Here is a 24669-nt window from a genome sequence, read left to right on the forward strand (position 1 = left end):
AAGGTGTCTCATTAGGCATAAAAAGGCCAGAATTAATTATGCTTTGTAGTCAGGCACTGCGGGGATTTATGTGTGTCATTAAAAGATAGTCTTCTTCTTTTGAAGGGCTGTGGAGACAGGGTGTTGTAGAGCTGCAGTGACTGATGACTCATTGTTGCAGATAACATTCTAGTTTCCTTTCCTTTTTTTTTTTTTTTTTTTTTTTTTTTTTTTTTTTTTTAAGTATTGAAAAAACAAAAGTCGGAGAGAATTCCTTTGAAATTGACATCCAGATGCTCTAAGAAACTACACATGGTCCTTTTTTGGGCGCCTAAGGATTGACATTCATTTGTTTGAAAACCTGTGTATGATCTAGCTATCTATAAATAACTACTTTACTATTGTAAAAGGACCCTCACCCCCACCCCTGCCCATTCTCACATGACCAGGCAGATGACTTTTCTGTACATTCAGTTGTTAGTGTCCTGGCCTTTAATTCCATAAGCTGTTTATTTAGTACATAGTCAGAAGAGGTGTAATGAGATTGGGAATAGGAGAGAGCAGTGACAGTTGCTCACTTGTGAAGAGTGCTCCTTATCTCTTTTCACTTTTTTAAAATTTTTTTTAATGTTTATTTATTTTTGAGAGAGATACAGACAGACAGACAGAATGTGACCAGGGGAGGGGCAGAGAGAGGGAGACACAGAATCCAAAGCAGGCTCCAGGCTCTGAGCTGTCAGCACAGAGCCTGATAAGGGGCTCAAACCCACAAACCGCGAGATCATGGCCTGAGCCAAAGTTGGACGCTTAACTGAGCCACCTAGGCACCCCACTCTCTTTTCACTTTTAAAAGTTTTTTTTTTCACCTATATTTGCTTTATGTTAAAACTGATTTTTTTTTAAATCCACTAATTGGCCTTTAAGCCCTCTTTTCCCCCAGGAAAAAGTTATTTTCTCAAGTAGTCATTTGTCGTGGTTTGTTATTATTCTGTTTTTTCTTCCTGTTATTTTACAGAAATAACATTTAAGCTATTTAACAATAGTAATAATAGGTAACTATGTTGGAGTCAATATTGCCAGAAAGATTCCTAGAGGAATTGATTATTTTAAAAAAACGTAGAGAAGATCAATTTTCATAAAATAAAATGTGTTTACTTTTTTTTATAATTTTATAATTATAAAAATAAGTCCTTGGCAAAAGAACTTACATGAAGTTATAGCTTGCTATTCTCCATTGCATCCAGTTTTTGCCTTATTCAGTGAGCATTTTCTGGTCACCTTCCCAGCAGACGTCTCCTTGTTGCTCCTTCTCTTTAAACCATGTGGTTTCCAGGAGCTTTCTACCCAAGATCTAGAGGGTGAGGATTAGCCAATCACTGCATCCCATCTCCCCTCCCACACTAATTGGTTCAGAAGAAGGTGTGTGACCTAGAATAGTACAATTAAATCTCAAGACTTTTGCTGAGAATGCATTTGTCTGTTGCATGTGAGCAGGAGGCATGCACTCTTAGGGTGTGCTGCATCCGTGAGGGCAACCGTGCCTAGAGTAAAACTAATACCATAGAAGGTAATGCAGAGACAGGGAAAGAGCAGATGTTCTAGGTGACCTTGCTACTTAGGAAGTTTTCAGTTACATTAGGCTTTTTGTTTCAACCAGGTTGAGTTGGGTTTACAAGTTCTGACTTGTAACTGAAACTACCTAACAGAGTAAGTGATTCAGTTGTGCTGCCTCCTCAGCTCAGAACTGGTTGTTGAAGGTTTCTTCCACTTCCCCCATCATGAAAATAACAAGAGTATTTACTCACGTGATCCAGCCAACCTAGCTATACCTTGGAAACCTTCCTGAGAAATGAATTATACTCCCTACTGAGTGTAGCCGGGAGGAGATGGACACAGAAACCCATTTCCTTCCTGAACTTGGTGTTGTTGGTGAGGAAGAACAAGAGTTGTGATAGTATGAGTACTTTTGGTAGAGAAAGTATTCTTTTCCCAAAAAGCAGATGAAACCAAATTTCACGCAAATACTTAGAGGAATGGAGATTACAAGGCAAGAAAAGGAAAGTGAAACATATTAGAGGAAAGAAATAAAGGAATAAAAAGAGTTGGTCCCCCCCCCCAAAAAAAAATTCAAGAGAATAGAACGATCAAGAACAAAAATAAAGGACAAAAAAAATAACTATAATCTGAAGAAAAGAACATTTTAAAAATCTTATAAGAAAATGAGGAGTAAGGAAACATAAAAGCAAGGAGAGGCATGGAGGAGTTAAAATCTTTTTTTTTTTTTTTTTTTAAAGAGCAGATCATGAAGAGCAACACAATTTAAAGAAAGAAGTAACTGAGGGCCCCAAACTTAAGAGTTAGTAATTGAAGCAGACCAAGTTGGTTAAAGAGATATATTCACTCAACAGATTTTTTTTTATAACACATATCTTAAGTTTTGGCGATAACAAAATAACAATGTACATCAGTGAATCTGCTCTAAGACTTTTCCTTGGGAAACGAGATTGTTAGGTAGGCTTGAATAGAGAAACAAACAGATGCGGAACAGAGGTGGAGAGAATTTAGCTACAATACTGACACAGTATAAGTAACTAATTTTGTTGGTGGAATACAGGACAAATTAGTGTGTTACCAAAAAATCTCCAGTCATGTCAGGTCTCTGAGTTGCAATCCATTCAGCCATATCATAGACTCCAGAGCAACCTTTAAAGAGTACTCTTGTTGAACCAGCTCTGGAGAGTCTGGGGAAGGTAGTTTAATTACCTATTGCAATGTGAATTTTATATTCAAGATAAGCTCACTGTCTTCTGTGACTTGAAATTTTAAAAAATAATTTCTGTCTTCTTTAATAAATTTCTTATTAATCTGTATGTTCTCAGACTTTGGGAAGAGAGGGAGAAGAGAAAGCAGCTAAGTAGCCTAGAGTAGAGGTAAAGTAAGCACATCTGGTTTCTGATGGCACAGGCTTCAGACCCAACAAAGGTGCAGAGTGTAGTGTCTTGAGGCTCTTCTCTTAGCACTTTTTCTTCCTCACTTGCTTCCTTTTCTCACCAAAGACCCTGCGGGCTTTTGCTGTCGCCAATTCATATCAACAAACAAAGCAATTTGATAAACTGCCAGTTGATGGTCACAGTAAGATGCTATCATCAATTTGATGTGCATGGACAAATGTCCATTTTAAAAACAAAATAAATGAGGCATAAACATGATAATTTTATATAAAGTCTGTTGTCTAAGTCTAAGCCAAATCTGGTGTGTTATGTAGACTTCAGGGCCAGGTTGAGAGCATTCTTGTCCCAGCTCTTGTGGTGTCAACTATGGTATGGTTTTTAACCAGTGGGTCCTGCTCCTTCATCTATAGATGGAATAATAATTGTCCTTACCCAGGACTGTTTTGTGGACTGAGCAAGATAATCCCAGCGGCATGTTCAGGTGCCATGCATATGATAAGTTCTCATGAACTCTGAACTTGTATCATTATTGTTATCCTGTATGTTGAGGGAAATGTGAATGAGTTTTTTTTTTTTTGTATTTTTTTTAAAGTTTGTATTTATTTATTCTTGAGAGAGAGAGAGAGCAGGGGAGGGGCAAAGAGAGAGGGACAGAGAGAGAATCCTGAGCAGGCTCCACGCGGTCATTGCAGAGCCCGATGAGGGTCTTGAACCCACAAACCATGAGATCATGACCTGAGCTGAAACTAAGAGTCAGACGCTTAAATGACTGAGCCACCCAGGCACCAGAGTCTTAAGATAAGAAAGAAATTTCCAGCCTTTATGCTTTCGGAAATAACTTCGTGGGGAAGGTAAAACATTGTAATAATTTTGAAAGAGAGGAAAGTTAGCCAAATGAAGAAAAATAGAAAGCATGAACCTGGACAAGAGGAACCTGGGCAGGAAGAAGTAAGTGCGGAAGTCACTCTTGCAGTGTGCCCATTCCCCAGAAGTTATTTCTATTAAAAATGGCTCTCATAATCAGAGAATGAAGGAACACTGAGGATGAATATGTTTTTCTCAAAGTTCTTATATATTTTTCATACTGCTTAGAAAAGCAATTACCAAAAGCCATTTCATCAGTATAAAGTCTTATTTTTTTTAACATCAATTCGAAATTATCCTGGATTTCTTCATTTTGCTGGAGACTTTATACATTGACCTTATTTAAAAAAATCACTCTTACCTAACATAAGTCTTTTCAAATCCTAGGTTTAAATAACATTTTATTTATTTGTTATCTCTGCTCTTAGGCCCTCTGCAGTCTTGGTAAGGACTTACAAATGTAAATTAATTTGTAAAAATATAATTTTATAGAATTAAATATTTTCTTTGAACCTAATAACTTGAAATCATGTAACAATTGAATTTCTTTACATTAGGATATGTTAGGCTGTCACTAATGTGGTCATTTTCCTCCCTTATTTTGGGAGCAGTTTGAGAATTAAAAAGGAGTACACTTTTCCTTTCTGAACCTCTTGAAGATTCTTGTCGCATTCTGTATTTGTCTTTTGAAGAGTCACAGATTATGCTTTGAAATCAGAAGGCAGCCTTCCCCTGTGTTCCTGGACACAAATGTCTATCACCAAGAAGAGCAGGAAATGGAAAAATTGTGAGTTTAAAGATTATATCTGATATCCCTGAACATCAAGCTGAAAAACCTTAGAGTCTAAAGTTATCACTTATTTTAAAATAACACTGAGAGAATGTAGTCATTGAAATAAAACCATGATGAACAAATTACTCCTGTGAGATTTTCTCAAAAGCTTCCCACAGTGTTTCTCTTTGCTTTTTTCTCAAAATTGGACAACTATTAGAAAATGTTTACTAATATATTTTAACTTTTCATTCTCTGACATAAAAAGAAAGAGATTCCCTTTGCTTTCCCTATGCATAGAAACATGTAATAAGAACCTAGCTTTTGTAGACTTTTCTTACTGCACCTGTTTAAAAAATCAGTTTCAGAGGCACCTGGGTGGCTCAGTCAGTTAAACATCGGACTCTTATTTTGGCTCAGGTCATGATCTCAAGGTTTGTGAGATCGAGCCCTGCCTTGGGCTCTGTGCTGGGCTTGGATCCTGCTTAAGATCCTCTCTCTCCCAACCGCTCTGGAAAACAGTATAGAGGTTCCTCAAAAAATCAAAAATAGACCTACCTACAACCCAGCAATTGGCCAACTAGCCATTTATTCAGAGGATAACAAAAATGCTGTTTCAAAGGGGCACATGCACCCCAATGTCTATAGCACTATCAATAATAGCCAAATTATGGAAAGAGCCTAAATGTCCATCGACTCATAAATGGATAAAGAAGATGTGGTGTGTGTGTGTATACATATACGTAAATATACATACACACACACACACACACACACACACACACACACACACACACTAGAATATTACTTGGCAATCAAAGGGTATGAAATCTTATCATTTGCAGCAACATGGATGGAACTAGAGTGTATTAGGCTAAGCAGAATAAGTGAAAGAAAGAAAAATACCGTATGATTTCACTCATATGTGGAATTTAAGAAACAAAACAGAAGAACATAGGGGAAGAGAAGGAAAAATAAGAGGGAGGCAAACTATAAGAGACTCTTAAATGCAGAGAACAAACTGAGGGTTGCTTGTGAGGTATTGGGTGGTGGGGTGGGCTAAATGGGCAATGGGCATTAAGGAGGGCACTTGTTGGGATGAGCACTGGGTGTAATATCTAAGTGATGATTCACTAAATTCTATTTCTGAAATCATTATTACACTCTTTGTTAACTAACTTGGATTTATATTTTAAAAAGAAGAAAATAGGTTAAAAAATTCTTTCTCTGTCCCTCCCCCACTCACGTGTGCATACTTTCCCTCAAAACAAACAAACAAACAAATAAACAAACAAACATCAGTTTTAAAAGATCAAGCCAGTATCATAACTTCCCTTATAAACAGCATTTGCTTAGGATATATGTTTATCAAAAGTAGTATACAAAAGTAAATGAAGAAATCGCTATAATGTCTTAATTTTCTTAAGTTCAAAATTGCTGATAAAATTAGATGTTTTCTTGTAGTCACTTAGTTGTACAAAGTTTGGCTTATGACTGACTTGGGGAATATTCTAATGTATTAAATCTATATGTTTTTATATTCATCATTATGGGGGATAAAAAGGAATCCCAATCAGTGCTTAAAATTCAGGACAGAATTACCAAAGACACCTGCCCTGCAAATGAGGCTTTACTGGAATAGTTTTTAGTTCTTTGGGGGTTGTGATTCACTTGTCTCCTCTCTAGTTATTAATATGTAATAATATTTGCATTTTTTTAAATAAAAATTCCGAGGTATTTTTTTAGCATGAGAATAAAAAAGAGGGATGTACTCCATATCCCATTTCAAGGCTAGTTTGACTTTCAGATTAAGCCTCTTGTACAAGTGGAGAAAATTAATCTGTGGGCACCAACAGCCTTCTGGGCACTAGCAGTAGGTTATCTGTTGCACTCATTGGAGAAAGTGGATTCAAGGTCTTCCCAAAATAGCACGATGATTGCTGGGAAATGCCCAGAGAAGATCCCTATCTGACTCTAGAGTTTATGTATCTGGAACCCCCATAGATTCACTGTCCACCCGTATGTGGCCAGTGGCCGTGTCCCATCCTGCCTTCCCTAGTCCTGTGACCTGTTCTTCCACTGCACCCTCATCCTCTTCTCATTCAATGTATGCATTAGGACAAACATGGCAAATAGGTTTGCTTTTTGAGGCAAGTCCATTTGAATGAGAGGAGCTGCCTAGAAATTGTTAAGAACTGTGAGACCATGAGTGTGAAAGACAGAGGTAGTGGCTCCAGTATCCAGTTCTATGCCAGTGCATTTCTGTTGCCAGAAAAAATATATCATGGGTAAAGGTTGATTGCATTAAGTCATTGTCTTAAAATGAACATGAATCACAGCTTTTAGTGTTTCTTAGTTCTTAGTGTTTTAGTTTTTTTCCCTTTACAAAAACATTAAAGGAGCATGGTCGTCTTGCTACTGAAGGAGGAAAATCAAGGAATATTCTAATTCTGGACGAGTATTTGCTTTTTATTCACAAAGACTTAGGCAATGTGTATAAATTTCCAAGAGTTAGAAAACTAATAACAAGAGAGATTAACATGCTATACCCTCCACCTTCCCTAAACCAAGGAAGTAATATTATCCATTTTACCAATGGAGAAGCTAATAGCAAAGACAATTCAGTGATTATTAGAAAGGAAAGTCACCAGACCTTTGTTTTGTTTACTTAGCTGCCTCACATTAAGTTGTTTTTTCCACTTTATTTTTTGAAAGTTCAGGATTGGTGTCGTTTAAGATGCTACACGTCACATTCTCTGGTTGGATTTGTATAATTCACCTCCTGCTTCATCAGCAAGGCTCAGTTATGTGAATTAGGTAGAATACAAAAACACTGAATGGATCTTGTAAACTGCAAATTAAAGTCGTACATTGTTCACTGCTAGTTGTTTAAGTTTAAATCATGATGCTTCCTCTTTATTTTTACTAAAACCTATATAATGTCCGCTTGGGAAGGATATGATTGAACTATTAACAGTGTTTTCTTCTGTGAGAATAATCTAAACATCTCCCAAATCTGGGTTCAGAGCTGCAAATACACATCAAGCTTTTTTTTTCTTTCTTTATTAAAAATGAGAAACAGGACTTTTTGTTTTCAATTATTTTTTGTTATCTTTATATCAATATGATATTTAAAGAAAATATTTTACAATATTTTCTAAGAGACTCCCTTATGATCATCTATTTTCTCAATAAGATTTTGGGTTCTTGTTGTTTTTTATTCTAGTAAATTTTTTAAAGGAGAAAATATATTTATTGAGTGCTCATTATGTAATACCATTCTATTAGGCACTATATAAGCATTGTCTTATTAATTCTCATAAAAACATTGCATTTACGGTACTAGTAGTCCCGTTTTTATATGAGGTATTGAAACTTGGGGAGATTAAATAACCTAGCAATCACCAAATAGCCAGTAAATAGGAGAACAAGGATTTAAATACAGATTTATTTGAATCTGAGACCATGTTTGTTTCATAAACCTGTTAATGGTTTATATGTATTTTCCAGGGAATGTTTCTATATATATATTTTATGTGTGCATATGTGTGTACACAGACACATATACTTTTTCTTACACATATATTATACAATAAAAGCTTTCTTTTGTCACATAAAATAAATAGAGATTACTGGTTCCATCCTAAATCCTTGAGTAACTTTTTTCTTCTATTTTCACATGTCCATCCAGAAAGAAATGTTACTAATCTGAATGTTACTAATATGTGTACACAGACACATATACTTTTTCTTACACATATATTATACAATAAAAGCTTTCTTTTGTCACATAAAATAAATAGAGATTACTGGTTCCATCCTAAATCCTTGAGTAACTTTTTTCTTCTATTTTCACATGTCCATCCAGAAAGAAATGTTACTAATCTGAATTCTGATAAGGTATTTCTGATCACCTCGCTGTTAAAAGAGCCTAGTTCTGTTTTGTACAATTTTGACATATCCCTCTCTGAATCTAAGTCAGAGATTAGCAAATTATTTCTTAAAGTGTCACATAGTAAATATTTTCAGCTTGCCAGCCGTATGGTCCCAGTTGTAACTGCTGTAGTGAGAAAGCAGCCCTAGACAATATGTAAATGAATGGCTTGGCTGTGTTCCAGTAAAAAAAATTATTTACTAAAACAAGCAGCCACCCATGCCCTGTAGTTTCCTGATCCCTGATTGAAAACCATTGCATATGCCATTTAGGCTAATAAATGGATTTAACCTTTGACATCTTATGAACTGTGTCTTCTGACTTCTAGAACATAAAGAATAAAAATACCAATGCAAGGTTAACAGCTCTTTGATCTTTGTTCCTTAGTTACCTATTTGGTTTTCGTGAGTTAAATGGTCAAAAACAAGACTTTTCTTATTTGGAATATTGTGTTTCAGTCTCCTCCATCTCAGTGAACAGCAGTGCCTGTGTTACATAGTTCCTGTAGGAACTAGAAAGACACTGGAGTCTTTCTTGGTTCCTCTTTCTCACACCCCATGGACAATATGCCAGCAACTCCTGCTGGTTCTACCTTCCAGATATATCCAGAATCAAGTCCTTTCTCACCACACTCATCTCTCCCACTCTGGCCCGTGTAACATTCTCTCTTCCTGTATTATTACAGTAGCTCTCCTCACTGATCTCCTTGCACCCTTTATTCCTAGAGTCTGTGCTCCATCCAGCAACAAATTGCGCAATATCATTCTATAGAATATTATGCAGTAAGTGGAAGACTGAGAGAGATCTACATGTGTTGCCCTAGAAATATTTTCACTGTGTGTTGAGTGAGAGAAGCAAACTGTAGTCATATGCAGAGTGTGATCCCATCTTAATAAAAATAAATAATAACAAAACTCCTGAATGTGTGTGTGTGGTTAGATATTTTTGTACAGGCATGGAGGAAGCTGGAAGGAGATACATTAAACTGTAAACACAGGTTCCCTTGGAGAAGTTAGCAGGTGAAGGAGGATAACAGCAGATTTTTTAGTTATATATCAAAGTTGTTTCATCATTAAAAAGATCATCTTTTATTTTGTAATTGTTAAAAATTAATAAATAAATAAGCACTATCACCAATGAAAAGAATACACAACAACAACAACAACAACAACAGATCTTCATTTCTGATATAAACCCTAATGTTCTAGAAATCTCTAGAGGGGTTTTCCACACAATGCCTCTAATTGATAAATTTTTAATTCCTATTCCTCTGCTTTGCAACAATGCTATTAAGAGAGCCTGATTAATTAAGGAATTTAGGAAATTGGTACACGTTTAGAAACAAATAGAGCCTTTTTTGTAGGGGGTCATTCTTCTATTTTAGTTGGTCTGAAGATATTTGTCGAAGGTAACCATGCATATCTTTCCACATTAGCAAGAGAAGTGATTCTCTTTGCACTTATTAGCCACCAGAAAAATCCTCTTTGTTTCACTTGTTTTCAGATTTATGTAGTCTGAATTAATATTTCAATAACCCTATTCAAGAGGAGCATTCAGAACCATTCCACATGAATGTTGCCTTCTTTAAGCAAAAGTGCAGAACACACTCTTTCAAGGCACAGATTGCTTTTCACAGATAATGTATTCTACTTAATCATATATAAAGGGACAAATCTGAGGTACACATTAAAGGAATAGCTTTGTCTCAGCATGCAAAAGTCACCTCATCCAACAAACCCCAGTGCAGTTTTAAGGAGGAAGATATATAAAAATAGCCAGTACATTTCTGCTGTACACTGTGTCATACTCCCACCCTCCGCGAATCCAGTGTTAAATGAAAACATTTGCCATGGCAACATCGATTTACAAAGGGCAAATGATGTTTCTGAGATATTGGAGTACTTCCTTTCATAGATCTCAGATGTACACACAGTTAACACTTTAGCACTCTTATTTAATAATTTTATGTATAACTGAACTTGATTATTTTTAAATGTTTTAATTTGGAAGTAGAATACAAAACAAAACACTACACTCTCAACAAAAACTGACACCAAGTTAAATATACGCTGGAAAATATCACTAAAATATTTCAGCTTTCACTGTTTGTGGAAATCAAAATTATTTCATGTGGTAAGCTACACTGAACTATGGTTAAATCGTTTGCTTTCAACTGAATGAACATTTTGCTTTGAAAATGCAAATTATCTGTTTACCTCACTATTTCTATAATTGATGTTACTAGTTATAATATTTAGCTTCCCCATTTTGGACACATTAAAATATTAATTTTATCTCCTTAATGTATTTTTCATAAATGCTACAGCAGTATTCACAGATATTTTACTGTTGTGGTTTTCATCCACTTGCCTCAGACTTCGAAAGCAGACGCAGGAGCTGTAAGAAGGAAGATAGATTGGTAGCCTGGGTAAATGTGAGTATTAAAGAGGTGACTGTAGTGGGGTCAAACAAGTTTAGAAGTTAACAAATAGTCTCTGTATTGTTTTTGTGCTCTCATAACCACTCTGTAATACAAAATGGAAAAAACTATGCTCAGGGGTAAGGAAATTAAGTTCCCGCCCTAAACAGCTCAGAGCTAAGGGTAAAAAATTTATCTTACTCAACATGAATTCTTTGACTCTGGCAGAGGTATATACTGTTCTATCTTACACCTGTCATTTATTTAATCAGCACCGTAAGCTTGGGTCTAAGAAGCCCATGGCTGTTAGGTGTAAGGGGACTTTTAGTCCCTCAATCAATTATGGCAGGAGTCAGTTGAGATAAACAAGGTATTTCATACAGTTACAACCCACAATATTCCCTTTTCACTTTGGTTTGTGATGACCTGAAAACCTTCTACAATAGCCAAAGAGATTTGAAGCACCACTGAAGCAAATAAAAGCCAAATCTAGCGCTCTTTTAATGCTTTCAAGTCTGCTGCTGGTGAGGGACTCCAAATTTATTGGAAGACTGTGTGTCATTTATTTATTTCCGTTTCCCTTCCTTTCTCAACATGTATTCCCCAAGATTCAAAAATGTCAGTTGTCCAAAAAAGGTTTACAAATATATGAATCCAAGGCAGTTTCTTTGCTTTTAAAAGAGATAAATCTTCCAGAACCTATTTATTGTAGTTATGAACTTTAGAGAGAACAGGAATATGCAAACCCATGAAACACTCTGTTATGAAGGAGAACATTAATTAAAGAATGATCTTGTCACTTTATTGTGGTAGTCAGTTCAAGACATCATGGACTGACAATGCTTTCTTTTCTTTGAGGTGTGTTCAAATCTGGTAATTCAGGCATATATGAAGATGTTCTAAGTAACTTCAAAATGTAAACAAGATTGAAATGGTTTTTCCAATTCTTTCCTTTCTAAATATCAGTCTTCCAGACTGTTTCTCCCCCAGGTTTTTAAGAATAATCTTATGTAACCATCGTGACATCATTATATAGCAGTCATACTACACCTAGCCTATCACGTATTACAGTGAATAGAATAGTCTCGATAGCTAGCCCTTCCTTATAAAATTACTTGTATGAGTCAGGGGAAGAAGTCTGAATTCAGTCTGAGTAGTCATCACTCAAGGAACAAATCCCTGTTTCGTGTCCACTCGTTGAAGTATTATCCCCACTTCTGTCTTTTTCGAGATATACGGTCAAGGATGTAAGTTCCTTAAGAGAAAAGGCTTGTACAAGTTTCGTTCACTCTTGTATCCCCTGGGCCTAAAACAATGCCAAGTGTCCAATAAAGATTAGTTGAAAAATTTTTTTTCAAAAGGGAAGGAAGTTACCTTCATACTGAGGATATTCCCTGCCCCTCCCCGATACCCCCAAACACACACACATACATGCACTTCCCAGTGACTGTGGTATTTTTTATGCCTCCACACTGATGACAAATCTCCTGCTTGTGAATCCCCTGCTGCCATGCTCCTAATATGTAAGAAATCTTCATCAGATCAATTATTTTTATTTCAACTGTAATCTTTTTACTTTTGTGCGATTTTTTTCACTTTTATCAGCTTGAGATGAAATTTACTTAAAAATAAAAAATCACCAATTTCAGGAGTAGAATTCGATGAATGTTAATAAATATATATGCAGTTGTATAATTGCCCCTTAGTCATGGTAAATAACATTTTCATCACCCCTGAATGTTCCCTTGGGTTCCTCTGTGCTCTTTCCCATTCCTTCCCCAAACCCAGCCTCTGGCAAGGACTGATCTCTCTGTCACTACAGTTTGGCCTTCTCTAGATTCACATGTAAATGTAATCACAACAGTATGTCTTTGGTGTCTGGCTTCTTTAACTTAGCATGAGACATTTGAGATTCGTCTGTGACATTGTGTTTATCACTAGTTTGTTCCTTTTTATTGCAAGTCATAGCCGTGAGGGAGTCTGGACTTTTTGCCTTAGGCAGACTGGCTCCAAATCTTGTGCTTTTGACCATTATGTTAGGATGTTTTTCAGTTCATATAGTTTTCTTATCATCCCCATTAATGCTGTTCTCTTACTGGGAATCTTCAGTGACTCCTCGATCTGATCTCGTATGTTTCCTAGTCCACATTCTTGAATTCTGTGTCCAATGGTCCCCATCTGTGCCACTTTAACTTTTGTTCCCTGCATTGCTACTTCCTGACTTTCCCATTTTCTACCATGCTTAGCCTGTTTGTTATTCCTACGTAGATGCCCTGGAACTGATGTCATTCTTTTGTGCCTGTTATAATGTCTTTGCCCTGCATCTTCACTTATTGAAATCATACACTATTAAGTTAAAGAATCCATGTACCTTTCGTCATGAAGCTACCCGATTCCCTCAAACTGATCTCATCTCAGTGCCGTGATACTTTATACCACCATTCTAGACCTGTTGTATTGTCACTTACACTGATTCATTCTCGTGTTTTAAATCTCTCCCACTAAAAAGTCTCTCAAACCAATGACTGCATCTTATTCATCATTGTGCATATTTTGGTCAGTTTACACTCAGGCTGAGCAAACAGACATCACAATCTTTATTTAAAAGAAGTCAGCTCATACCTGTCCTGCAGATTAGATATTTTTTGCACAGTGTTTTGTATCATGCCTTGCACATAGAAGGTACTCAGTGAACATTGTTGATTAATAGATCTATCTGCCTTAAATCTGTGCTCAGCTATTTCTTCTGCTTTTGGGTACGTGTAGGAAAGCAGGTTGGCTGATGACTCATATGATGTAATAAAGATTGTCTGTCTAGTTAAGGCTATATGTTTACAGATTGATGAGGCTGTTGCGACATCTCATCTCCTTGGTTAAAATGATTGGAATAGCATTAGACTGTGTTCCCTTTCTAGTGTCTAAAATAGAGGTGTCTACAGTTTTCATTTCTTCCTTCGAAATGCCTTTCTGGTCTGTCCCTTTTCGTCTCCATCCCAGTGACACTGGTTTCTTCATTCCCGAGTCTTCCTGCACTCCCTGTCCAGTTTGGCTCTTGCTGTGTTCCTGCTGTGCTTGCTCTTCCCTCCCTGCTTGCCTTGGGTGATGCCTTCCCAGCTTTCCAGCTTCCATGTCTCAGTCTGATCCCCATTCTTTCAAAGGAGCTTGTCCCGACCACCTCCTCTTCCCTCCTTCGCTGTGATGCCCCTACTCCACCTTTCAGGGAACTGTCATAGCTCCCCCAGCTCCTAGGATGTGCTTCACAACTGCAGTTTTTACGCTTGTTCGTGTCATTACTCTCCTCATGCCTCTATTTCGTCATCAGACTGTGGACCGTGTGAGGGCAGGAAACATACCTGTTTTGCTCACCATTGTCTGGCAACGCTAGACTTAGTATATATTTGTGGGATCAATAGATATATGGACCGTATGGCCAGATATATGGACATATTTCACTGCTATTCTCCTGTTACAGACTTAACCCAGACTGAAAGCAACATCTCCTGGTTAGTTTCCAGACTCCACTGCCTTCTCCCTCCCATTGTGTCCTTATTGCTAATTCTCAGTTCCATCAATGTGTTCTTCCTAAAAGACTGCACTCATGACTTAATGCCCCACACCTCACTCTCTTGCTATAACCAGCCTCACATCTAAATAGATCAAATCGAAATTCACTTTATCTCCCAGGCCCTTTCTATTACCTAGCTTCATTCAATTTTTTTCAACTTCCTTTCTCAGAACTCCCTAAAATGTCACCTCCACGCCTGTTCATCACACTTGCTCCCATCTGGGTTTTGGTTTTGGTTTTGGTTTTGGTTTTTTCAAACTAATTTTGTAGCTTAGAGGGTCTTTCTTTTACCTCTGTTTATCTGAATTCTTCCCCTCCTACACAGTGACTCAGCTTCTCTGTTCAAGGTCTCTCAGATGCTAAGAGAACTCTAGGCCACTTCCTCTGTTTTTGTGGCTTCCATTTGATCATGGAATATTAAGAAATGCCAAACCAAGAGTGTAAAAGGAGGGATGTATTCTACTTGCTGGGAATTCTTCAATGGCCTCTCCAGATGTACTTTCCACTCATCTCTAGCCTTCTCTGCTCTGCAGGAGACTTACCTTTATGGATTCCATCCATAGGCTCCCTTACTCTCTGGCTTCCTGTTGGCTCTAGTCATTGGGAGGCACAGACAGAAAACTGAAAAGCAGGAAGATGTGCTGACGGAATTTATTTCCTTGGCTCTTTCTCTGTTGGGCAGCTGGTTGACACTGACAATTTCTCTTGCTTTGCCATAGCTCCTATTCTCTCTTATGGCTAAAGCAGCTTCTGGTTTTGACAATTCTTCCTCTTCTTGCCTCATATGTCTTTAAGTAGTAACAGCTTGCTACTTTGTGAATCCCTGGGGTGTTTCAACATCACCCACATGCTTCTTTTAACCTAGCCCCTACCTTTATTCTTGGTTCCTTGGTTACATTTTCCTTAATTGTCCCCTTTATTTTGCCTTCTGTTTCCTAAAGAAACTTGACTGATATATTTTAATATTAAGTATAGCAAATTAATACTTTTATTACAAAGATGGTACAGTGCCATTCACAAGAAAATTGCAAGATTTGTAAAATATGTTAAGTCTGTGAATTACAAGTGGTGAACAAGTTGGAACTTGTAAGATAAATGTCATCTTTTTTCAGTCTTGTCTGTGTGTCTCTCTCTGCATAATCTTGTTAGGAGAAAAGGCCCTCTGAATGTTAGGCCCTGCCAGATGGCCCTCCTCCCTGTCCCCTGACTGGTCCTATCTAGGACCAAGTCATGACTCTCCCTTCTCTGAACTCCTCTATTACTCTTCTAGCCCTTAACACTAAGCTTTACACCTCACTCTTCCCTAAGCCCAATAGGCTTTGTCTCCATTAGATTTTAAAGTTTCTGAAGGGAGAGAATTATTTGTATGTATTTTTGTGTACCAGGATTAAAATATATACGGACTCAAGATATGATGGTTGTTCAGTTTGTTTGTTATTGTATTAGTTGGTTGATAAGTTGGTAGCAATGATTCTTTGGGACAAACTGTACCTTTTTTATATTTTAAACATTTTTAATGGAAACTTCTAATGTACACAAAATTAAAAGTCTTATATAATGAACTCCCACATACCCATTCATGATGATAAACCCATGCTCAGGCTTATTATCATTCCTTCCCCAACACACACACTGAATTATTTTGAGGCATCTACTAGACATCATTTCATTTCATAGTATTTCAGTATGTATTTTTAAAAATAAGTACTTTATTTTGAAACATAACCACATTTACCATTATATCATCATATATCTAGTCAGTATCAAATTTCTCTGATATGTATTTTTTTTTAATGTTGGTTTGTTTGCATCATGATCCAAACATAGTCCCCATGGTAAATCTTGTTGATAGGTCTCGTTTATAGGGATTCTTGAAATTCCTTTTGTCTCTTTTTTCTCCTGTAATTTATTTGTGAAGAAAATGGTATTTGTCCTAAAAAGTTTTCTGTGTTCTAGGTTTTGCTGATTGCATCACTAGAGTATCACTTAACATGTATCTCTGTCTTTTGTATTTCCTCTACTGCTACATCTAAAGGCTTGATCAAATTTAGAGTTTTTAGCAAGAATTTTTCATAGGTGATGTTATATTAAACCAATAGGAAGCTTATAACGTCTGGTTGTCTCTCTTCTTATAATGTAAATCCTAATAAACAAATTGGGAATTGTGAAATTGATTGACCCATTATAAAGTTTCCTATAAGTTTTTCACCTATTGGTTTTAGCAGCCGTGAATAGTTATCATTGCCTCGATTTGTTAGAAGTTGCATATGATGAGTATTCTAATTATGTCATTTCTCCCAGATTTGTCAATGAAAATACTTTTATAAAAAGAAACTTTCCTCCAGGGAACTCTTGTGCATTGTTGGTGGAAATATAAATTGATATAACTACTGTGAAAAACAGTATGGAGATTCCTCGAAATTTAAAAATAGAAATACTGTAGGATTCAGTAATTCCACTACTGGGTATTTACCCAAAGAAAATGCAACCACTAATTTGAAAAGATACATGCACCCATAAGTTTATTGTAACATTATTTTACAATAGCTACATTATGCAAACAACCCAAGTGTTGATTGATAGATAAATGGATTATATATATTTGCGCACACACACACACACACACAGTGGAATATTACTCAGCCATAAAAAACAATGAGAGCTTGATAGATGGACCTGGAGGAATTATGCTAATTGAAATAAGTCAGACAGATAGAGATGAATACCATATTATTTGCCTTATATGTGTAATCTAAAATACAAAGCAAACAGACTCTTAAATATAGAAAACAAACTGGTGGTTGTCAGAGGGGAGGTTGGTGAGGAGGATGAAATAGATAAAGGAAACTGAAAGGTACAAACTTCTAGTTTAAAATAAATAAGTCATGGATGTGAAAAGTACAGCATGGAGAATAAAGTCAATAATATTATGATAGGGTGCCTGGGTGGCTTAGTCAGTTAAGCGTCTAACTTTTGATTTCAGCTCAGGTCGTGATCTCACGGTTTGTGAGATGGAGCCCCACATTGGGCTCTGTACCGATAGCACAAAATCTACTTGGTATTCTCTCTCTCCCTCTCTGCCCCTCCCCTGCACAGTCTCTCTCTTTCACTCTCTCTCTCTCAAATAAATACACATTAAAAAAATAATACTGTGATAATATTCTATGGTGACAGATGGTGATTATACTTAAAGTGGTGAGCACGGAGTAATTCATAGAATTGTTGAACCAATGTGTTGTACGCTTGAAACTAATATATTGTATGTTAATTATACTTAGACAATAATAATTACAAAAACCATTTGATCACTCTTAAATTCAGTTTATTATGTTTACACAGTTTATATCTTGTAACTGTTAGATATAAAAGGTCATATTTTCTTATAGCACCTACTAAGGGCTACTGATTGTTTAGTTTATTGTTCTTATTATGCTGTGTATGTATAAGTCTATGAAAACTTCAGGAAATGAAGCTGATTTTAAAATGTTGAATCTATTTTTTCTTTTAGTGTCAGGGATTTCCTAAGCTGGTTTAACAAAGGACACTGATACTAAAGTGCAGTATTTATGTTTATAATGTAAAATTAACTGATGACAAGTAAAAACATATCTGGGAAATGGACATTTTCAGTTTCTAAGCTCTTTGGTTCATTGTAATAATAACGCCATTAACTATATGACAAGTTTCCACCCCTGGGAGTTGAGATACAAAGAGAAGACAACCTTTGTAGAGTCATTCATTTTCTTGAATTATTAATTTGTCTTTCAATGGAAGTTGGAAAGTTGCAGTGGGATAAATTTAGTTTGATAGTCTTTTTTTTTAAAGCATAAATAAAATCCTTAAAGGAAAAAATGACTCACTGCTCTGGAGCTATTTTTGTAGGAATAGGCCCTTTGTGAAATGTTACTAGTCATGCGGTTTAAAAAAAATTCAACAAACAAATTCAACCAACATTCACTACATACCCAATTCTTATGCCAAGTGGTCTTTGGCAATACAAACAAGAATAAATCAAGGCTTCAGCCTTTAAAACACAATGTAATAACAAGGGGACACACTAGCAAACAAGGAGCTTTGTTCTAACCTGCCTGATGTTGAAACAGAGATGTTTATGATGAGCGAAGGAAAAGCAAAGAGCATTCCAAAGAATATTTTTATATTTGATTTTATAGTTCCTCTTAGAAATTCGAGGCAAAGGATGCAAATCTGTAGTAATGTTTTCTTTATGAGTTGGAAATCTAAGGAAAATGAACAGTTTGCAAAATCACTGTGAGGGAGGTTCAGAGAGACAGAAGTGTAAGCATATCATGCCTGTGGTACCTCTTGTTTGGAAGAAAAAAACATTTTTCAGAAGGTACAATTGTCTTTTTTTCACTTACGGTTAAACTGGTTTTCCATATCTTATTTCACTCAAGATCATCAGGTTTGCCAAACTGGGAATTTGGCATTTTATCCGCTCCTGGCCTCTAAATCTTAGTGTATTTTGGCACCTACTCAAGAGATGCCACAGAAAATGTCTAATGTAGTATATATTTAGTTGACATAATTATTTTACTAGGCAAGAAGAAAAGATTCCAAAAATTCTGAATATTGCAGATCAATACATTGAAATGGACCCAGCTACCCAAAGATTATCTACCACTGGTTAAATTCAGAATTTTGAGGATTTTTGTTTTTGTTCTCAGTAATATTCTGTCATGACATTTTGGTTGCCTACTCTACCAGCATTTTTTTTTCTCCCTTTCTTTCTTTGACCTTCCCTAGCCCAGAAAGTGAATCTTGATTAGACTAAGCCAATCATAGTAATTGTTTTACCTTGTAATGATTAGTTTAGAAAATGGCGTGTGATACAGTTCTGGCCATTTAGATGTAAAGGGAATTCTGCTGGAAGCAAATGCTTCTGGGAAAGCTTCACTCCTGAACGGGAACTGAAGGAAGGACTTTCCCTCTGTTGGCCTTTGGGAACTAACCTGAGAATATGACATTGAAAGCTGCTGCAACTGTCTCGTAATCACGAAGAAAGAATCCTACAGATGAAAGGCGATATACTGAATATGATAAAGTTGATAGATGGAAAGAACCTAGGTCTTTGATGACATTGTTGAGTTGCTGGATGAAATAACCATTCCTGCCCCTGTCTTATTTCTGGAATTCACGCACACACATTACGTGAGAGACTGCATCTCTGTTTAAGCCATTTTGAGTTCTTCTGCAATTTGCAACAAAATGTACTCTTAGTGATCACAAACATTTTCTTAGGCGTTTTACATATGACTGAGATGGTATTTATTTGATTTAGTATGGTCTTTGTGATATGTCCTGGTGAGTGTATGCTCAATCCATTATAGGAGAAAAGGGCTGTTTTCCTTGATAATAATGCCTCCTTCCCTTCCATTCAAATCCACTCCTAAGTCATGTCTGTTTTACCATTTTAATGTCTCTAAAATGTGTTCTCTTTTCTCCTTCTTTAGTGCAAACACCCAGTTTCAAGCTAATATCATCTTTTTTTCTGAATAACTATGTGGCCTTTTTACTTAACTCATCTAATCAATTCTAGCTTCCATGTCACTTTCCTACAAAAAGTTTCATTGGCTTTCTGTTGCTCTCAAGAAAAACAAAACGGGGATACCTGGCTGGCTCAGTCGCAAAAACATGCGACTCTTGATCTTGAGGTTGTGGGTTTGAGCCTCACACTGGGTGTAGAGATTACTAAAAAAATAAACTTAAAAAAAACATAATAAAAGACAAACAATATAAAACAAAACAACTGGAGTCCTCAACATGGACCACAAGGTCTAGCTGTATGTACTGCATCTCCTTTTCCAGTCAGCTTAACACATGTGCCCTTGTCTCTATGCACTGACTTGTTTCCTCAATCATATCAAATTCTCTCCAATTACAGGACCTTTGAAAATGCTGTTTCCTATGCCTAAAACTTTGCTAACCCCCCTTCACCTGGTCATTTCCCCTGAATTACTGGCTCATATAGCAACTTGTACTGTTCCCATGTATTATTTAAAATGGGAAAAATTTAACATTCATTTGTGTGATTATTTGTCTGCTCTGTTAGTAGACTGCAAGCTCAATGAGAAGAGAAACGATATATACCTTTGCTCACAGTTTCATGAGTGTAGCCTAGTGCCTGGTTCCTAGGAGTCTCCCAACAAATATGTTTGTTGAAGGAACAAATGAATGGGTAGATGAATGGATTTCTACACAGACATTAAAACAGATCTAAAGGTAGGCAAGTATAACAATAGCAGAGTGGCGCAGCGGAAGCGTGCTGGGCCCATAAAGGTAGGCAAGTATTAATGAGATGCCTATGACAAGACATGTGGGAACAGGCCCAAAAATTGTATTGATCACTTTGTTTGCTGATGGTTCCTTTTAAATTTCAAGAGAATAGGAGGCAACTCAAGTGGGAAGGTAATTGACAGACCTGTTGAATTCTGGAGCTTCTCTTCCACGATACTGTATTGCCCCAGAATCAAATGGAAGCCACTTATCACAGAAGCCTGGTGTTTGGGGGTAGTGACTATGGGGCTTTTTTGTTCTGAAGTGTCTCCAAACAGATCTGAGGTAGTTATTTTCCAATTTGCTGTGCTAAAAGATAGAAACATAGGCGTGGCTAGTTAATGTTGGTCAAAGTTTCCGAAAGTTGACTGTTTTTATTCTGGGGAAATGATGAAAAGCATAAACCACTGGCTTAAGCTTGGAGAAGGTAAGTAGTAGAGGCCATCAGCAACCTCTGTTCAGAACCCTAGTTTCCTCTCACATAAATTCCCCATAATCATGAATCCAAAGAGAAACCCACCACTGTCAACACCTGTTGTTTCATAGGTGATTAATTATAGACTGTTATTAGTAAGCTCCTTTCTGTTTTCTCTTAAACGAAAGCATGTGAAAGCTCTAAGACAGATGTTCACTCACCAAAATATTTTTTCCGTCATCATTTGCTCACGCAGATTTGTAATTCCCAAAGAAGAGCCCTTGCCAGGAAGTAGCTTCCACTTGAGCTAGTTGGCATTAAGAATCTTGTCATCATCAGCCACAGTGTGATTATAGTTTAAAAATGCAAATGGGATTCTGGGATGAATCAACTGAAGGATGAAATTCATATGAAAAAGTGATGCTGTATAAAACCCTAATTAGGCAGCATCTATAATACAGGTTTCAGTTCAGCCTTTCTTAAATTGTCAGTTTATTGCCACCAAAGGAGGAAGGTACGTGCAAAATTCAGCAAATATTTATAGAGCTCCCAGTATGTGCCAGATATTATTCTAAATAGGATGCAAAACAGACACTGTTACAAGAAGATTACATTCTAGATTGGGCTAAACATCCAAAAAGTACGTGGGGCTGGGGCTTATAGCTTAATATTAGGGCAAGTGTGGAACAATTTGGAGAATACTTTCTTTTAGTCAATTTGGGAATGTTTTAACATAAAATCTTCACGATGACTATTTCTTCCAGAGCCTAATGAATACAAATATAAATAGACACATATTTTTTATTTATATGGTAAGGGAAAGACAACAGCAAGGGAAAAATGAAGATAGACTATATACAAAATGACAGTTTAAGGGATTTTATATGTCAGTATCTTAAGTTCTGGTTTTAGAGAAGTACACTTTTTTTTTTTAATTAAAGAGTTTTTTATTCCTCATCTTCCTCCAACTTCGCAACATAAGTATATATTGGTGAAGAAGTTTAATAGCTTATTATTCTTTTAATATAGAATACAGCATCTAAAATAGAAAGTCTTGTTTGTCTTCTTTCTTGACATTTTTTTCTCCAAATTTTCATTTAAGTTCCAGTTACTTTGCAATGTAATATTGGTTTCTGGTGTAGAATTTAGTGATTCATCACTTACATACAACACCCAGTGCTCGTTACAAGTGCCTTCCTTAATGCCCATCACCCATTTAACCCATCCCCCACCCACCTCTCCTCCAGCAACTCTCAGTTTGTCCTCTAGAGTTAAGGGTCTGTTTCTTGGTTTGCCTAGAGAGGTGGACTTCTTAAACCTGAGTTTTTCACTTCAGAAAATCCTCTGTGCTTTGCTATAATTTTCCTTTGCTTTAGCTTTCTTTTATACTAGGATGATGTTGAAAATACAGACTACTTTCTTTTATACTAGGATAATATTAAAAGATACAGTTTAAGCTTAATAAGCATGCATTAAAGTCACTTTGGGAAATAGCAGTTTGATTCCATTTTCCATCTCGATCAATTAAAAGAAAACTTTGAAAGATAATTTTCCAGTTGCTTCCTTCCTCTCCTAACTGAAATCCTTGTCAAAGAGTCCTGATCACTTCCTGGGCCTTTCCCTTGTTGGACTGGCATCACCACCATCAGTCCCTGAGATTTCCACTAGTTCTTTGCAAAATGAAACTTATTTAAACCCAAAGTGAGTACTGTATGAAAATGAAGGGCTTTGTGGATCCTTCACACTTTGTCTATATCAGATTTAAACTGCATGATCTGGGTTGGTAAAGAGGTTACTACTTGCTTTGTAAGCAATACTCTAAGGCACAAAGTCACAGTTGCCACCATGAAATGGTTTCACCACTCTGGTTATTTAGCAAGGGATGGCTGAGAAAGGTTACCAGAGACTGTACCATACACAATATAATATTTCTACAGGTTGTGGCCTATTAACAGAAAACAACCAATTTGCAAAGGGTCACAGAAATAAACATGTCCAGGTAAAACTGGGTCATGTTGTCTATTTGTAAACCTGTTCGTGTCATTACACTGAGTAGTCTCCTTAAGAGAGGTTGTCTGCAGGGATTTTTCAAGCTCAAACAATATAAAGACAGCGAGGGGGGTGCCTGGGTGGTTCAATTGGTTAAGTGTCCAACTTTGGCTCAGGTCATGATCTCGCGGTTCATAAGTTTGAGGCCCACGTTGGGCTCTGTGCTGACAGCTCAGAGCCTGGAACCTGCTTCAGAGTCTGTCTCCATCTCTCTCTTCTCTCCGCCCTTCCCCTTCTCGCTCTCTCTCTCTCTCTCACACACACTGTCTCTCTCTCTCTCAAATATAAATTAATATATATATATATATATATATATATATATATATATATGAGGCTGTATCAGTGAGGATATTATCTAATCAAGATCAAATGATAGTGTTCAACACTAGGATCTGAATAGTACCTCTGGTTTCCCAAAACAAAAATTACTGGTTTTATGTGAACAGATGGTTTTGTTTGTCCCATATTAATTTAAATAAGCAGTTGATTTTGTTAACTACTCATTCCTTAGAAACCACTGCATCTCTATCTCACAAATGACTAAATCAAAATAAAGAACACTTTTTAAATAATGTAAGGAAGGTGTTACTAAACCCTATTGTCTATGGGAGAACTCTCGTTTTAAAATGGCTTGATTTAATAGAATATAATAGGAGTTCTTTAATAATAAGTACTTTTTTTCATTTCTAGTGCATTTCTTTTGTTGGAAAAATGTGCTTTTCTTGGATAGTTCCCAGTAGCAGCAGTAAAGAAGCATCAGCAATATCATATCCCTCTTGATTCAGATTTGGCTGATGTGCCATAACAGAGAGCACTGGGAAACACAGCTATGTAGATTCACATTATTTCTCCCTTTTTGTACATCTGAGCCTTATGTTAGCAGTTTGAATCCACAGTATTTTACAGACAGTCCCCTGGCACCAAGCTCAGATCCAATGTTTTTCCCACAGAGAGAAAAAGAGGATTCATGATGATGATATATGGAAAATGGTGAAAGGTTGTATTGGTAGTTTGGGTTGAATTATGGAAGCATCCTTTCTGGGACAGTGTGTTCAAATGAAGAAGCTATTATAATGGGCAGTAAGGTGCTATTTTTGTGTCTACAGAACGTGTTGGAGAGAAGCATTGATCTGAGTTATGTATATGCTTTCAAATAGCTTTACTTTGCAGAAACAAAATAATGGCAAAATTAAATTGCTGTGGCTGTAGACTAGTTCCTTGCGGTTTGTCAACAGGCTTTCATGAAATACTCTCAGGTGCTATTGAAAATTTAGGGGACTTGGACTAAAACGTCCTGTTAAATGTCATGTGTCTTTGATTTCTTTATTTCTCCCCTTAATCAAAGAAACAACTAAAGTTGTGTCTAAGAATTGAAATTTTCTTTTCAAATATTAGAGAGGTTTGAAAAACAACCTTTTAATAGCTGT

General features: G+C 36.5%; 1 protein-coding gene across 14 annotated transcripts in view; it reads left to right on the top strand.

The window, feature by feature from the left end:
• The window catches only part of PAM (peptidylglycine alpha-amidating monooxygenase), a 283688-nt gene that overhangs the window by 128847 nt on the left and 130172 nt on the right, over positions 1-24669 (top strand). The gene's annotated exons all lie outside the window — the stretch shown is intronic.

This window comes from Acinonyx jubatus, chromosome A1, assembly GCF_027475565.1.
Source record: "Acinonyx jubatus isolate Ajub_Pintada_27869175 chromosome A1, VMU_Ajub_asm_v1.0, whole genome shotgun sequence".
NCBI classification, from domain to species: Eukaryota; Metazoa; Chordata; class Mammalia; order Carnivora; family Felidae; genus Acinonyx; species Acinonyx jubatus.